The sequence below is a fragment of the Phaseolus vulgaris genome, chromosome 7 (genome assembly GCF_051622355.1).
Source record: "Phaseolus vulgaris cultivar YP4 chromosome 7, ASM5162235v1, whole genome shotgun sequence".
Classification (NCBI taxonomy): domain Eukaryota; kingdom Viridiplantae; phylum Streptophyta; class Magnoliopsida; order Fabales; family Fabaceae; genus Phaseolus; species Phaseolus vulgaris.
In genome coordinates this window covers 40,145,279-40,162,262 of record NC_143504.1, presented here as the reverse complement: position 1 = coordinate 40,162,262, position 16,984 = coordinate 40,145,279, and the positions used below count along the sequence as shown (strand labels likewise).

General features: G+C 42.0%; 1 pseudogene; it reads right to left on the bottom strand.

Moving 5' to 3' along the window:
* Positions 1-12,559: 12,559 nt before the first annotated feature.
* On the bottom strand, positions 12,560-16,250 carry LOC150025896 (uncharacterized; annotated as a pseudogene).
* Between the last annotated feature and the right edge of the window lie 734 nt (positions 16,251-16,984).

Below are 16,984 nucleotides of genomic sequence, written 5' to 3'. Positions count from 1 at the left end.
ATGGACGGCAGCTTTACCTTCATGTGCCGAGTCGACGGAATGGCGCCTATCCTGTTAAGCGTGGGCCTTCCCAACAGGATGTTATATGCTGAAGGTGCGTTTACGATGAGGTACTTGATTTTCTCCGTTCTCGAACCAGCCTCATCAGTAAACGTGGTTCTCAGCTCTATGTACCCCCTGACCTCCACCTGGTCACCAGTGAACCCATATAGGCACCCTCCATAGGGCCTTAGCTGGTCAAGGGGCAACTCCAGCTGCGTGAAAGTCGGCCAGAACATCACGTCTGCCGAGCTTCCTTGGTCCACCAGAACCCTGTGGACCTTCCTCCCCGCCGTAACCAACGAAATAACTATGGGATCGTTGTCATGAGGCACAACGTCCCGAAGGTCCTGCTTGGTGAACGTAATGTCCACTTCCGGCGAGTGATCTTCAAACATGTCCACCATCATCACCGATCGCGCGTACTTCTTCCTCTGCGATGCGGTGCATCCACCACCTGAGAAACCCCCTGCTATGGTGTGGATCTCCCCGTGGATAGGCATCTCGTGTTGCTGGGCTTCTCCACCTGCTGGCTGGGAACTCGACGCTCCCCCCGTCCTCCTGTCCAGCAGATAGTCATTTAGGAACCCGCTCTTAACCAGATCGTCGAGCTGATATCCCAGCGACAAACACGAGTCCAAAGCGTGGCCAAAACACTGGTGGAACTCGCACCAGGCTTCCGGCTTTGACCCCAACACCTTGTCGCCCACTTTCTCAGGCGCTTTCAACTTAGCAGATATGTTAGGAATGGCGATCAGATCCGCCAGCCCCATGACAAACCTGTGCTTAGGCGGGCGATTGAATTCCCGGCGTGCTGGTTGCTGGCGCGCTTGGCTTCTTCCCTTGTTCCTCCTATCATAAGGATGGCGAGTCCTCTGGTCCTTCCTGGCCGCCGCCGCTGTCTCCAGCACCCTCTGCGGCTGGATCCTGGTCTGGGCGCGTGGCCTGGCGGGAGCCACGCTCCCTCTCTTCTCGGCGACTTCATTCTCGTCAGCGATGTGAGCCACCGCAAGTCGCCTAACTTCAGCAAACGTCGCAGGGTGAGCCCTGATCAAGGCTTCGCAGAATGGTCCTGGCTGCACGCCCTTCTTGAAGGCATAGACCAGCATTTCCTCATCCTTGGCCGGCGATCTGACCATCTGCGCCCCAAAGCGATTCAGGTACTCTCTGAGGGACTCTCCCTGGTACTGCCTTATATCAAACAGGTCATAAGACACCCTGGGCGGTGCCTTATTCACGATGTACTGCTCGACAAAAATCTTCGAGAACTGTTGGAAATTGGTTACGTGGCCGTTAGGCAGGCTCACGAACCACTCTAACGCCGTTCCCTGGAGCGTACTCACGAACATCTTGCAGTAGACGGCATCTGACCCTCCTGACAGCATCATCTGCGTATGGAACGTGGTGAGATGAGCCTCAGGATCCTCCACGCCGGTGAAAACAGCCTTAACCGGAACCACGCTCGCGGGAATGGGCGTGTCCGTGATCGCCTGAATAAAAGGCATGGGAAAAACACGAGGTGGCGACGATGGCGCAACTTCTTCCGCGGCAGAACGCCCTTGCTGCTCCTGAAGAGCTTGACGCAGCTCCTCAGTCATCTTGCTGAGCTCCTCATTCCTGGCGCGAGAGGCGACCAGGTCCTCATGCATTCTCGCCTGCTCCACGCGTGAGGCTTCCACAGTTGCCTGCAACGCGCGCATCATCTCCGCCATCTGCGCCATGGTCATGACAGCGGCGCCTTCAGCAGCAACAGGTGCCACGGACGCAACCGGACTTGATCGATTGCTTCTCATTTTTCTCATGAACTTCAGCGAATCACAGGAATGCGGCGAACAACACTTCAACCGCGATCGAATCAGCGATCAATCGGAGAAAACAGTGCAAAGCTGCGCAAGAAAACTCAAAAACACCGTAAGCCTTCAAAGAAACCACAACTTCACCAGAAATCCTACGAACAACCGATCGAGCGAAAGAACTAAAACTCCACCGAACGAATCATGCGCGAACAGTAGGAAACCTCACTCCATCGATCGAAAAGCCAAACGAACGGTACAAAACGCAAACTCACCGAACGAAACTCAGACAAACCGTGAACGATGGTTGCACCAGCACACAACCACGCAGAAAACTTCGAAAACCTCCACGAACTCACGCTGTGGATGGGAGCAAGTTTTACACGGCCCCACGGTGGGCGCTTGATGATCCTGCCTGTTGACCGGAACGCTGGAAACTGCCTCGTCAAAGGATCTACGTGCGCACCGCTTCTCACCTCCGTTCCTCTTCGGGATCTACCTCAAGAACCTACAAAGAAACAGTACGGCGCCGCTGCGGCCGATCGCACTCCAACGCTCAAGTCAGTGACGGGATCACCAAATACTAAGAGAACAAGAACCGTGCAAATCCTCTCTCACAGTCAGCTCTAACTCGCAAGCGTAAAGTGTATGAACTAAACGTGCGTACCTCAGAAAGTTCGTTAAGAACTCTTATATACCTGGTAGCTTTCTCTCTCCTGGCAGTTACAGACTTGGACACGTGGCTCGCATCCAACTGTACACGTGCCATCATCTGGAGGCTCCCTGACTTGGCGCTGCTTCTACTCTCATTTTGGCTAAGTTACTTATGCATGGTACTGCCCAGTGCATAGCTAACTTGGGAGTGCGATCTCTACTGGAACTGGCGAGTTAGGGGCCTTCATACTCCTTCCCTGTGGTCTCGCCGGCCGCCTTCACAATCTGCTTCTCCTTCATCTTCGGCGATGTGCTCGCTCTGGCGATCTCCAACGACTAGGTCGCCTGAATCTACATCTGGCGACTTCGATCTTCACCCTGGCGATCGCCGCTTCTGGTAAGCTGAAGATCGGAACACGCCAATACAACAACTGGCGACTACATGAGCCCCCCGACTTCCTTCCCTTTTGCCAACCTGGCGTCTTGTCAACACGCCTATACTGTAGCAGGATGCCACGTCATCACACCCGACCACCAGGGCGGTACAAGCTCCAACTACTGATAGATTCAAATTGGGATTAGAAAATAGCTTTTGAGGCATCTTGCCGAAGGCGAAGAAAAGATTTCATAGGTGTAGGTTGAGGATTGGATTGAAGCATACTAGTTTTACATAGCAAATCCTCTATATATTGAGCTTGTGACAAATCAAGATTTCCTTCCTTTCTCGTGGAGACTTGTATGCCCTGAAAGTGATGGCGAGAACCAAGATCCTTCAAGACAAAATAAGAGCTTAATGTGGTTATAAGAGAATGCACATCATGCGAGAAGAACATGTAATAATGATTTCATCTACATATATAAACACAAAAATAGTATAGGAGGTGGGGAACTTAACCAAAAGAGATGAGTCACTTTTATTGCATGAAATCCAAGATGTTGTAAGGTAAAGCTAAGTTTTTTAAACTATGACCTTAGTGCTTGTTTCAAGCCATAAACTGCCTTGTGTAGTCTACAAACAAACCTAGGATCATGTGACACAAAATCAAGAAGGCATTGTTCACATCTTGTAAACTTCTTGTAATTCACCATTCGAAAAGGCATTGTTCACATCTATTTGATGTATTAGCCACTGAGTTGTAACAACATGAGCAAGAACCACCCTTATAGTATTGTGTTTCACAACAAACTGAAAGTTTCGGTATAATCAAATCCTTTGTTTGGCTAAATCCCTTGGCAACCAAGCAAGCCTTGTATCTATGAAAACATCAACATTGAGTTTCGTTTTAAAAATCCATTTGCATCCCACAAGTGAGGCACCCAGAGTAAGCTTGGTTAGAGTCTAGGTTTGATTTTGAAAAATGGCAAAATATTCATCATTCATGCATTTAAACCAAAGTGGTGAAGATAACACTTCCTTTACTGAAGAAGGTTCATGAGATATGGTAGTGATAAAACCATGAATAGTATAACACTATCTAAGCCAACCTAACCTCCCATAAAGATGACCAAGAGCATGACACAGGACCCTGAGTTCTTTCACACTTATATAACTCTTCTTAAGTTAAATTTATGTCCAGTGGCATTCTTCATTAAGTTCCACCCTTATTTGAAATCAATTAAAATTAATTAAGTGAAACTCTAAAACATGGATTGTGTGAAATCATAACTCAACTTATATCACGTAGGAACAATATATATTTTAGATTTCGTATGCTCTTGTTTTAGCATGTGTAATCATCAAGTGTTAGTGTGAGGTTGTGTTATGTATTGTGTGAGGTTGAGGAGTAAAAATATTACTGTTCACTACAAAAAAAGAACTGATTTATCTACGGACCAAATCCGTATGTAATAGCAGAAATCCATAGGTAAATCAGCATTACCTACGGATTTCCCACGGAAAAAAATTCGTATGTAATGTTGGCGTCGGTAATTTACCTACAAAATATGAACCCTTGGGTAACAGCAGTCCGTGAGTAATACCCATGAACAACAGTCCGTAGGTAATACCCATGAACAACAGTCCGTTGGTAATACCTATTAACAACAGTCCGTAGGTAATACCCATGAACAACAGTCTGTAGGTAATACCCATGAACAGAAGTCTGTAGGTAATACCCATGAACAGAAGTCCGTAGGTAATACCCATGAACAGCAGTCCGTAGGTAATACCCATGAACAGAAGTCTGTAGGTAATACCCATGAACAGAAGTTCGTAGGTAATACCCATGAACAACAGTCCGTAGGTAATACCCATGAACAGAAGTCCGTAGGTAATACCCATGAACAATAGTCCGTAGGTAAATTTGTAGGTACATCCATGAAAATGTTTCATGCATTTAAATGAATGCTGTTTTTAAAACGTGTATAATTTAATCCAACACATATTTAATTTCAAATTCAAAGATAACATAATATAAAAGTCAAGTCCTCTTGAAACATCTAAAAATACAAACAAACTTGAAACATAACTAAAGTTCCCAATTCAAAAGTCAAGTGAACTTGTAATGTAATTTGTTGTTAAAAAAAACTACAAACATAATCCTAATCCTAATAGTCTGCATAATCATTATCGTCATGTTGTTGTTGCGTATGTGGATCCTTTTGCCTTGGTGGTTCTTGTGGCGACAGTACTTGTTGAGATTGTTGTGCAACGGAACTTCGTGCTTCAGGAGGAAGGAAAGGAAGAATGATACTAACCAATGATTTCACATGCTCGGTGAGTTTATCATTATGTTGCTTATAATTTCGAACTTCTTCCTTTAGCAACAAAACGCTTGGCGAATCCTCAGAGGAAGTTGAAGGTTGATTATAGGTGAGAGTATTACCACGTTTAAAGTTATGAGCCAAGTCTCCAACCCCATAGATTCGACCTTTCTTCTTGCCACCTACTGCAAGAAGCCAACTTTCAAGTCTAATTCTGTCTTCCTCTACAGAATCTATGGGGGATGATCCAGATTCTGATATACAAACCTCTGATCTGACTTGGGAAAGTCTACTATGAAATTCTTCTTATTATTGATACACAAAAATAATGTCAAATGTACAATATGTAACTAAAATAAATAAAAATAACAACAAAATATAACTGACGTGTGTACGTCTCGATCTTTCATCAACAAATTCACCATTACTTTTTCGTATAGTCTGCATAAATACCTCATTAATATATGCAGGACGACCTAACTATTTTGCCTATAAACAACAAACATAAATAATATTATTCTTATGAAAAAGAATATCATCTAACTTCTTAAACTTGATATAATCCAATGTACTATTATCAAATATATAACCTTCAAACATTGTATAATAGAGTAATACGTAATCATAAAACATAATTCAAAACCAATTAAAAACAATATCCAATGCAACTTATATGTTTCCTGAATAAGTATGTAATCATAAAACATAATTCAAAACCAATTACAAACAAATCCCAATGCAACTTATATGTTTCGTGAATACATACCATGCGAATGGCATGCTCATGTGTACTAATGGAGCCACCTATGTGTAAAGAACCACCCGTGTTAGATGTTTGGTTTTTTTGGTTTTGAATACACTTGGATCGAAAGTGGGGTGAATTCCACTGGGATAGCAAAGAAGTCCACACATCATCAAACATCCAAATAGGTTGTTCCCGCCGGTTGACTCGAACACCTTCGTGCATCTCTACGAACCGTGCTCCAATAACTCCTTTGCTTCTGTTCCAACGTTCTCCTTCCTCCGCCGTGAACACCTGAAGCAGAGAGACAAATGGCACCCTCGCGGCCGTTTGCACTCCAACGGTCAAGTCAGCTATTGGACAGAAAACACCAAACATTTCTCGTCGCAGAACACCGTAAGGTCAATGTTCAGAGAAATGCATAACTGAATCGTAATTGAAAATGCTAGCTTTCGGTCCAAATGTCTTAGAATGTGTAAAACGTACCTTATTCTGTTTATCGTAAAACCTTATATACCTTCCCGGTGTTTCTTTCCACGTGTCATCTTGAGACTTGCGCATTCTGGGGGCGCTCCTTAGCAACACTGTTCCTAGTCTTAGGGCCTTCTTAGTGTGTAAGTTTGCCCTGTCAAAGTGCAACTCCCGCGGGGGTGACTGCATGGGTGCCAACTCATGCGCCCATTCTTTGAGTCATCCGCTCTGGGAGTTCCCTACCTTCCTCACGTGCCATGCATGCAGATCACCCTCTGGGACGTGACCCTCCCATGGGTTGTCTCTCCCTTTTGGTAACTGGGGGTGTGGCTTGAAAACCACATTTCTTTATCTATTATTACTGTTTGGGGTGCCGATGCCCGAGGCCTCCACAACCCTATTGTGTCGCCTCCTCTTGTACTACCTTCTACTGTGCCGCCCCCTCCACGGTTATCCCTACCCATGGGTATAAGGAGGGGACACTTCCCTGGACTACCAAGCTCATCGGGCGCCTTTATTATGCTGAACTTGGGTGACGCCCGAGGCCGTGGACCTTACAGAAACTCCTTCCTGCCCTGTAGTACTTTCTAGTGGATCCCTCTCTCGGGGTCCCACCGCGTTGACTTTGGTCAACGCCTGATGACCATACGGTACACAAGCCCCCCAGTCTCGAGCTGACAACTTGTTCAACGAAGAGACTATGGCCTCGCCCTATCGTCCTACGTGGCATCCTGTGACAGGACAGGCACAGTGTACTGAAGTGACGCCTTCCTGTTCATGTTGTGATCAACGCACACGTGGCTTAATCGTGCGGTTGGGACTTAACGTCGCTTGCGCTTCTCAAGTTTACATTAAGTCCTTCAAAATTGCGCGCTCCAGGCACTGTTCCATCACTTGCACTTGTTCTTACACTGTTCATCTTCTTCCTTGAGCTTCTCTGATCCCCTTCTTACAAAAATCGAAACTTTCGCTGATCAACCATCAAAGGTATGATTTTACGCATTGATTGCCCTTTACTCTTGCTCTTATGTACGGATAAAATGTCTGGGACTGTTTAGATTCTCGCATTTACGTTTTTCTCAGCATTTTCCTCGTTCGCCTGTTTTCTGAGTTTTCTCGCGTGGGTAGGGTTTTCTGGGTTTTCCTTTAGCTTCGCGCCATAGCCTCCATTTGCTGAACCTTTCCTTTTCTTTCCCAGCTTTTTTGACCATGACGAGAATGAAAATCACAGCCAACCCTCCTCCTCCTAGCGTCAATTACAGAACATCATACCCCTGGGCCTCCGATAGGCTTCTCCCAGAGACCTCTTCTCTTACAACCATCGCTTATTGGAGGGCTCATTTGGATAGTGAGCCCAACTTCGTGGGTAGGGCGTTCGGTAGGGTCCACAACGCATACATATCAGTTCGCCCCTGCGTTGCTGGCTAACCCGTGTGCGTAGACAACCAGGCCAATGATGGTGAACCTTTCTTCTTCTTTTATCAAACGGTTTTCAAGCGCATTAGGCAGCACCTTCCTTTCACTCGCTTCGAAAGGGAGTTACTTACTGAACTCAAAATTGCCCCTGCCCAGTTGCATCCCAATAGTTGGTCCTTCATCAGGGCTTTCTCCATCCTTTGCGGCTATTTTGGCCACCCCCCATCTGTAGATATATTTTTGCACTTCTTCGAGGCCAAAAGCCCTAGGAACAACCAGTGGGTCAGTCTGAGTGGGGTAACGGGGAAAGTCATCTTCACCTTGTTCTAACAATCCTATAAAGGACTCAAAGGCAAGTTCTTCAGGGTGTGCTGCTCTGACCATGACCGCACAACCCTAGGTGGCTTTCTCCTCTACTGGGTGAACGAAGTGAAGTCTGATCCTGTCGGTTGACTTAGTGCAAGAGTGTTGCCTCGTCACGATCTTCCTCACCAGCTTGACACCACGTGCCCTCCAAGTCCGCACCGCAGATAGCCTATCTGAAAACCTGAAAAACACAAAGTGGCGCCTCTGCGGCCGGTGGCGCTCCGACGCTCAAGTCAGATCACAGAATCACTAGAAAAACAATGTGTGTAAAAACAGCGTGTAAAAAACTATCCCTCTGAATCTCACTCTGATTCTCTTTTATGCCTCCCTCTGTACCTGCGCCTAACAGAATTCTGTTATGCCTCTCTAGCATGTGTCAGAACCCTGTTGTGCTTTTCTGTGGCAACGTACCTCCAGAATCAGTAGAACGTGAGTGTCTGCGCGTGTCTGCGATTGTCTGTACCTTCGGCAGCACGGATGCACGATTCTCATGCACGATTCTCTGAGACGTGTTCATGCGAGGTCCGTGCGTGACGCTCTTGCTGGTAACCTCAGCCCCAGCTTAACTGCGTGTAACATGAGCCCCCGATGACCATGCATCCGACGACTGATCGGTGTTCTATTGCTTCTCGCGTTCTGCCCCCAGGTGTTCATCTGGGAACTGATCTGTCGATGACCGCTTGGTTACTGGCCACCGATCACCGTTCTGGGTGATCTGTCCCCTAACTTCTCTGCCAACTGGTCTATCGGTGGCCACCTGACTACTGACCACCGATCACCTCTTTGGATGATCTGCTCCCTGATCTCTCTGTCACCCGGTCCACGTGTCACCCTACAAGTGGTCCACGTGATTGTCTTCTGCTGACGTCATCAACCACCGATGACCGACCGGATCAAAGTCCAAGAAAGCTAAGAGCTTGGATGAGCTCTCATCCGCTGATCGAAACGTATGCCAGCTGCTGGCCAGCTTGGAAGTCGTATTTGACATCACAGAGCTCATCAGAAAGGAATATAACCCAGACGAGCTAGGTAGTTATATTGGTACAAGAACTTGCTCTCGATCTCTTTCATACATCACCATACTCTTATCTACTAACTCATACTTGTACCAATTCTCTGATTTCTCTTGTTTACTTGATTCTGAACTCTTCCTCTTTGGTGCAGGCATGGTGCTAAACGCTGAGAAACGGGCAAGACTAGCTGGACTCTTGTTTGTTCGCAACAATGCCTCACTTGGCAAGGCGGGTACCTCTACACACCCAACCATGCCTGCCTCTCCTACCGCTCCTCTCGCTTCTTCTGCCCAGGCCACCCCAACACCTGCTTCACCATAAACTGTTAGAATGTATGGCTTTAAACTAGAGGGGGTGGGGGTGAATGGTTTAAAGAGGGTTTTCACAAACTTTTAAGTCAAGAATGAAATCACTTCGAGAAATACTTGAATCAGAATTCAGTTTGCCAAAACACAAAGCAAATAAGCACAACACCAGAAAAACAATCGGTTGTTTCGCAGAAATAATCGGTTGTTTATACCAGTTCACAAATTTAAAACTGAAATTAAAGAGTTTAAGGATAAAGAGAATGGACACGAAGGTTTATACTGGTTCACTCTTAACCAAGAGCTACATCCTGTCTTCCCAGAAACCACTAGGGAATCCACTAAGCAATCAACCCTAGATTACTTACAATACCACCAAAGAAGTGACCTTGATCCCCTCAAGACACACACTTCCTTTGGCTTCAGCACAACACCACTAAGAATACTGATCTTGACAACCTCAAGAACACACAACACTTCTCAGCTATACACATAGAGTTTCTTTCAAAGTACAGAGGATTACACTTGTTACAGAACAAATCTGAAATCAATACAAGATGAAAATCCTATCTCACACTCTCTTTGATCCAACAATCTCAAAGCAATCTCTAACTCTTTCAAAAGCCAAATCAGTGAAAAACTCAAATATGTTTTTCTATGATTAAAACTTAGTTATTTTTTACACAAACTTAACAAACTATTTATTGCTTTCAAAGACTGGTCAAAGCATTTAAATTTAGAGCGTACTCAGTTATAAAATCATTTAATGTTCAGTCAAAGCACAACATAGTTTTTTGTTATGGTCCCAAAACAAACAATCGGTTGTTTTCACGATTCAATCCATTGTTTTGGTTTGACAGCAAGTCAACCATCAAAAACAATTTTCAACCTTTCTAAAAACACCTAAGTATAAAACAATCGGTTGTTTCGACAAAACAACAGGTTGTTTTTCAATTAGTTTGAAAAACTCATTTCAAATAAAAGGTTTGAGAGTGCTTATGCTTTGGATTCAATCAAGAGTGGATTTATACATAAATTCTACCCCAAATCCTATCTAAAGACAACTCAGCAACAACAAGCACATCCAGCCTTTCATCAACCTTCAAAGGGATTTGGATTCTTCAAAGCTTGAACACACTTGATTCACACACTTGTCATCCTGAGACTTGCACATTCTAGGGGCGCTCCTTAACAACACTGTTCCCAGTCTTAGGGGCTTCTCAGTATATAAGGTTGCCCTGTCGAAGTGCAATTCCCGCGGGGTGACTGCATGGGTGCCAACTCATGCGCCCATTCTCTAAGTCATCCACCCTGGGAGTTCCCTGCCTTCCTCACGTGCCATGCATGTAGATCACCCTCTGGGATGTGACCCTCCCATGGGTCGTCTCTGCCCCAATGGCTTTCCAACGGTGGTGCGTACTGTCGCGTCCCTACACCCCATGCACGGATCCCTCGTGAGTTGGGTCTTCCCTTTTTGTAACTGGGGTGTGGCTTGAAAACCACCTTTCCTTATCTATTATTACTGTATGGGGTGCCGAGGCCCGAGACCTCCACGCCCCTACTGTGCCGCCTCCTCTTGTACTGCCTCCTACTGTGTCACCTCCTCCACGATTATCCCTACCCGTGGGTATCAAGAGGGGACACTTCCATGGCCTGTCAAGCTCCCCGAGCGCCTTTATTATGCTGAACCTGGGCGACGCCCGAGGCCGGTCAACACCCGAGGCCGTGGACCTTACAGAAACTTCTTCCTGCCCTACAGTACTTTCTAGTGGATCCATCTCTCGGGGTCCCACCGCGTTACTTTGGTCAACGCCCGAGGACCGTACAGTACATAGGCTTTTTCCCATTTTTCTAGCTTCCATGAACATTTCAGAGAACCAATGTGCAGCTTTTGAGTGGAAGTTTTTTTTAATCCTTTCCTCATATTCAGGTTTCCAACAGACTTTTTTCTATGTAAACACAAAATTTGTGGTTAAAAATGTGAAGAAATTTTTAATAGAACACTTTAAAGAAATTATAACTGAGAATTCAATTATGAAAAATGCTCAATACCAAATGAAATGGACATTTTAATTAAATGCAACAACTCTAATATAACAAGTATTGTTGATATTAAATATCACAAAAAATACTTTAAAACGTTTGAAGAAGATTTCTCTGACTTCATCAGTCATTGAACCCCATGTAAGCCATGACTGACAATATTGTTGTTTAATTATGAATGTGATTGCCTATGATGCAACCCTACATGGATGAAACCTTAAAAAAACAAGTAATAAAGAAATTATTAGATAATAAATTGATAAAAGAAATAATGTGAAAGATTTTATTTATGGTCATTACTTACCCATGACCATAAGGTGAAATCATAGGAAGAGCATGACCAAGAGTGTCATCCTCAATGTTTGATTCTGCATCACCTCTATCAGGATAAATCGGTGTACCTTCCCCAATAGCACAATCATTGATTCTAGAAGGCACTGATAGCGTGAGGGTGTTGATAATGGTGTAACCCTTGGCAATGATGATGGTACTGATGATGTTGAGGGTCATGTACCTGATGGAGAAGGCGCTAATGCCACAACTGGGGTTGGGGAAGATGTGGTGGGAGAAATGTCTCTTCTTGATTGAGAGGGTATGTTTGTAGTCCTAGGACATGGGAAAGATGCAGCTGTAGGTACAACATTTTCTGAGATAGGTGTGACTTGAGGTAGGAGAAGATGTATGTGCAGGAGTTGGGGATGGGGAAGGTACCTGTGCAATAGGTGCATTTGGTGGGGGTGGGATATTTACTTTAAGCACATATCGTGGCCTTTTACGCTTCATTACCCTTTTCCCCTTATTTTGAGTAGATAAGTAAGGTTTTGGTTGGTCACATCCTCCTGAAGACATCTATAACAAAAAAAATTATATTATCAATTATAAATGAAAGGAACATACCGTAATTAAAAACACACAACATAATAAAAATTTCCTTCAGAGAAGAATCATTATGTTATTACATAAACAATAAAATAGAAACACTAACAATCACATAATGTAATCATAACACATAATTCAATCATCATCAAATTCATGTTCTTCATTGTCTTCTTCTGAATCATTTCGTTCAAGTTGCCCATCTTCACTATCCTCTCCAGTATAATCATCTTCAGTGTCCCCATTTTCACTATCTTCAAACTCCTCTTCATTGTCCTCTTCTTGAAAATCTTGAAATTCATTATCTTCTTCCACTTCTTCAACATGAACCTGCGAATGTTGGAATCCCGAAATACCTTCAACTTCAATTACTTCATTTACATGTGACATTTCATCTATTTGGTAAGGAACATCATCTTCCATATCAAGAGATTCAATTCGACCTCTGGACTTTGTTTTAATTGCAACACACCAACTTTTTTTGTCCTTTCTTGATGTTGGATAGGGGACATAATATACTTGTCTTACATTATGTGCAAGGATAAATGGATCAAAGGGTAAATACCTTTTCTCCATGTGAATGTCCACAATTCCATATTTAGGATCCACTATTGTACCTCTATGTGATGGATCAAACCACTGACAATAAAATACCACCACTTTCTTCGGGGAGCTCTAAGAATTGTACTCTAGCTCATATATGTGTTCAATGATTCCATAGAAATCATCATGGCCTCCTTCCATGAGCCCCTTTACATAAACACCACTATTTATTGTTTTTTTCCCCTTGCTCCATGCATGAGTGTGAAATTTGTACCCATTGACGAAGTAAGTGTGCCATTCATTAGCACATGTGAAAGGGCCATATAACAATTCCCTTAAGTGTATGTTTCTTACATTTAAAGGCTCACTTGTAACCTACAAAGGCAAGATATACTGACTTATTTATATTTTTTTAGGTTATATAACACATAACTTAATCACATTGAGTTTGATCATACTTGACCCGTAAACCATTCAGGGAAATGTGCATGTATATCATTTGATACATTTGATGAGCTTATTTGTTTAGATTGCAAGAATGAACTGTGAAACATATTAACACAATCAAGAATGGTTTATTTAGAGGATCAGTTTTGTCAAAAATTGAAGCCAATTATTTGATATACTCACTCGAGGTATGGTTTGACTTCGTTGCAATTGATCAAAACATGAACATGGACAGAGTTCCATTCTTTATGGTTGAACCAATGGATTAACTTTTTTCCTGAAGAATGACCAGGCTGGTTAAAGATGGATAACATTGACGGAAAACTTTCATTTCTACGATTTCGTGGTGACAACATGAAGTTCTTGAAATAGTGGGAACAAAAGTGAATTGTTTCTCGGTGCAAGTAAGATGCAGAAATTGATCCTTCAACTTGACTCTTATTTTTCACTGAGCGTTTAGAATCACCCATAAATCTATATAATTAAGTAAATTGGAGATGGATTTAAACAAATAAATGAAGTATTTTGACATAATAACAATAATATTTTTCATACCTTTCAAATGGATACATCCATCTATATTGGACTGGTCCACCAAGTCTTGCTTCATTCGTAAGATGAATTGGAAGGTGTTCCATTTAATCAAAGAATGCAGGGGGGAATACTCTCTCAAACTTGCAAAGAAGTATTGAAATATTTTCTTCCATTCTAACCAAGTCATGATCCTTTATTGTTGCCGAGCACAAATCTTTGAAGAAATGGCTAACTTCGATAAGTGGATTCAAAACATGCACTGGTAATGAATGAAATGCAAAAGGAAGTAAACACTCCATGAATATATGACAATCATGACTTTTCATCCCAAGCATCTTCCCCTTGTCTACATTCACACATCTTGCCAAATTTGAAGAATAACCATCAGGCATACGAAGTTCTTTTATCCATTGATAAACTAACTTTGATTCCCCTGTAGTTAAAGTGTAATTTTCTTTTGGTTTTAGAATCTTCTCATTAGCTTGCAACTTTAACTCCAAATCAGGTCTCCTACAATGCAATGTTAGGTATTTTCTTGCCTTATCATTGTCCTTTGTTTTACTTTTTACATCCATGACGGTGTTAAATATATTGTCGAAGAAATTTTTCTCTATATGCATAACATCAAGATTGTGTCTCAATAAATTATCTTTCCAATATGGAAGATCCCAAAAGGTACTTCTTTTTGTCCAATTATGCCACTCTCCATAACCAAGTAATTTGGACATGTGAGGCTCATCTATGATTGTTGGTAGATTCCTGACTGTATTCCAAACCTCTTCAGATGTCAACATAGGTGGTGGTCCACCCATTTCAACTTTGTCCTTTTTGAAAGCCTTTTTATTCCTCCTACATGTATGATCATTAGGCAAGAACCTACGGTGTGAGTCAAACCAACTATTTTTTTCCATGTTCTAATCTAAAGGCCTTTGTGTGCTCCATGCAATACGGGCAAGCCAATTTACCTTGAGTCCCCCAACCAGACAACATGCCATATGCAGGGAAGTCATTAATTGTCCACATTAGACTTGCTCACATCATAAAGTTTTTCTTCCTTGAAATATCGTATGTTTGAACACCACTCCACAACTTTTTAAGATCATCGATAAGTGGTTCTAAATAAACATCGATACGAGCCTTGGGATTATATGGACCGGGAATGAGACAACTCAAAAACTTATAGGGTTTAGACATGCCCATTTCAGGAGGAAGATTATATGGGGTGACAATTACTAGCCAACAAGAGTAAGGTTTCGCTAATGCTTGAATATATGGATTAAATCCATCAGAGCATAAACCAAGTTGTATATTACGTGGCTCAACAGCAAATTCAGGATGTAATTGATCAAAATGTTTCCAAGCTTCACCATCTGAGGGATGTCGTAGCACACCCGAAGGCATTCTATTATCATAGTGCCATGTCATTTGTCCTGCAGTTTGCATGGATGCAAACAATCTTTGTAATCTTGGAATTATAGGAAAATAGAACATTCTTTTCAGAGAAATTGGTTTTCTTTTACTTGTTCCAACTTTTGGGTCGTGATACCGTGCATGATGACAAAATTTACATTGTAATAGTCGTCCATCATTTTTCCCATATTCATTTTCATAAAAAAGCGTACAACCTTTTACACAACAATCTATCCTCTTAGCCTTCAACCCCAACATTGACACTAACCTCTTAGCATCATAATAACTTTTTGGCAAACCCTCTTTTATTGGTGTAGCATCCGACAACATTGTTGTGATAAAATCTAAGTATTGGTTAGGAACATTCCAATTAGACTTGTAAGCTAACAATTTCATACACATTGATAATTTAGAATCTACAGCCCCTTCAAACAATGGCTCATTAGCCTCTAACAACATATCATAAAATCTCCGAGCTTCTTCATTGGGAGGCTCCTCTCTGTTATTAAAATTAGATGGTTCAAATCTCTCATGTTGCCCAAGAGCATCATACACCATGTCTTGCATTGCTACAAATTGTTCACTTTCATCCACATGTATATCACTACTTGAAACACGAACGTCATCGTGATTGTCATTAACATGTGGCACTTGTTCACCATGATAAATCCAAACATAATAATCATACATGAAACTATTTTTTATAGAGGTGAAGCTTGACCATTTCAATTGGAAAAATCTTTGTACATTCACATTTATTGCATGGACATCTAAGCTTCCTTTCATTCAAATAAGACTGTTGTTGACAAGCTTTAATGACAAACTCTTCAACCCCATTCACAAAACTTTCTTTTAATGCCCCTCTGCTAATATAGCATCTATCGTACATCCAACTACGATTTACATGAAACCATTCCATGTTCTGAAGCAATGACAACTAAAGATTGAAGTTACCACAAAGATGCTTTTAGCCCTTTAATGTATTAAAAAAGAGTATTATAAATTATTTAACATTTGTATTTAAGCTGAACTAGCAAGTAATGTAACAATCAATTGTGTTAAAAAATGTTGGTTTGTATCTTGTTCAGGGTTATATCTATGAACAAAGCATCTCTTAAACCAATATAAAGATATCTCTTAATAACAAAGAGTTTCCTAAATTATTGCATTATATGACAACACCAATTACTTATATAAGTTTTATGCAGAACATCAATCACTTCCTAATCTATTTTTCTCCATTATGATATAAACAAACAATTATCATAAATTACATGTCCAAACAATTATCATAAACTACAGTTCGGTCTATGTAGTATGTAATTTCAATTAGTACCATTTACAAAACAACAAAAAACAAAAAGTAAAGAAAATTTTGGACCCACTTATTCTACTAAGAGAGGTTCACCAATTAGTGAAAATAATGTAGATCCTAATAAATTGCAATGGATACGCATATGAGTATACTTATTTAATCTATTTCAGAAAGACTTACCTCTTTTTCAACTGATATGATAAAAATCCTTAACTGTTTAAAACCTTCAAAGCAACATCCTGCAATTTTAAAAGTACAGTCAAAATTATAATACAAAAATATTAGTTTGTTTTGAAAATATTTGCTCAAGATAA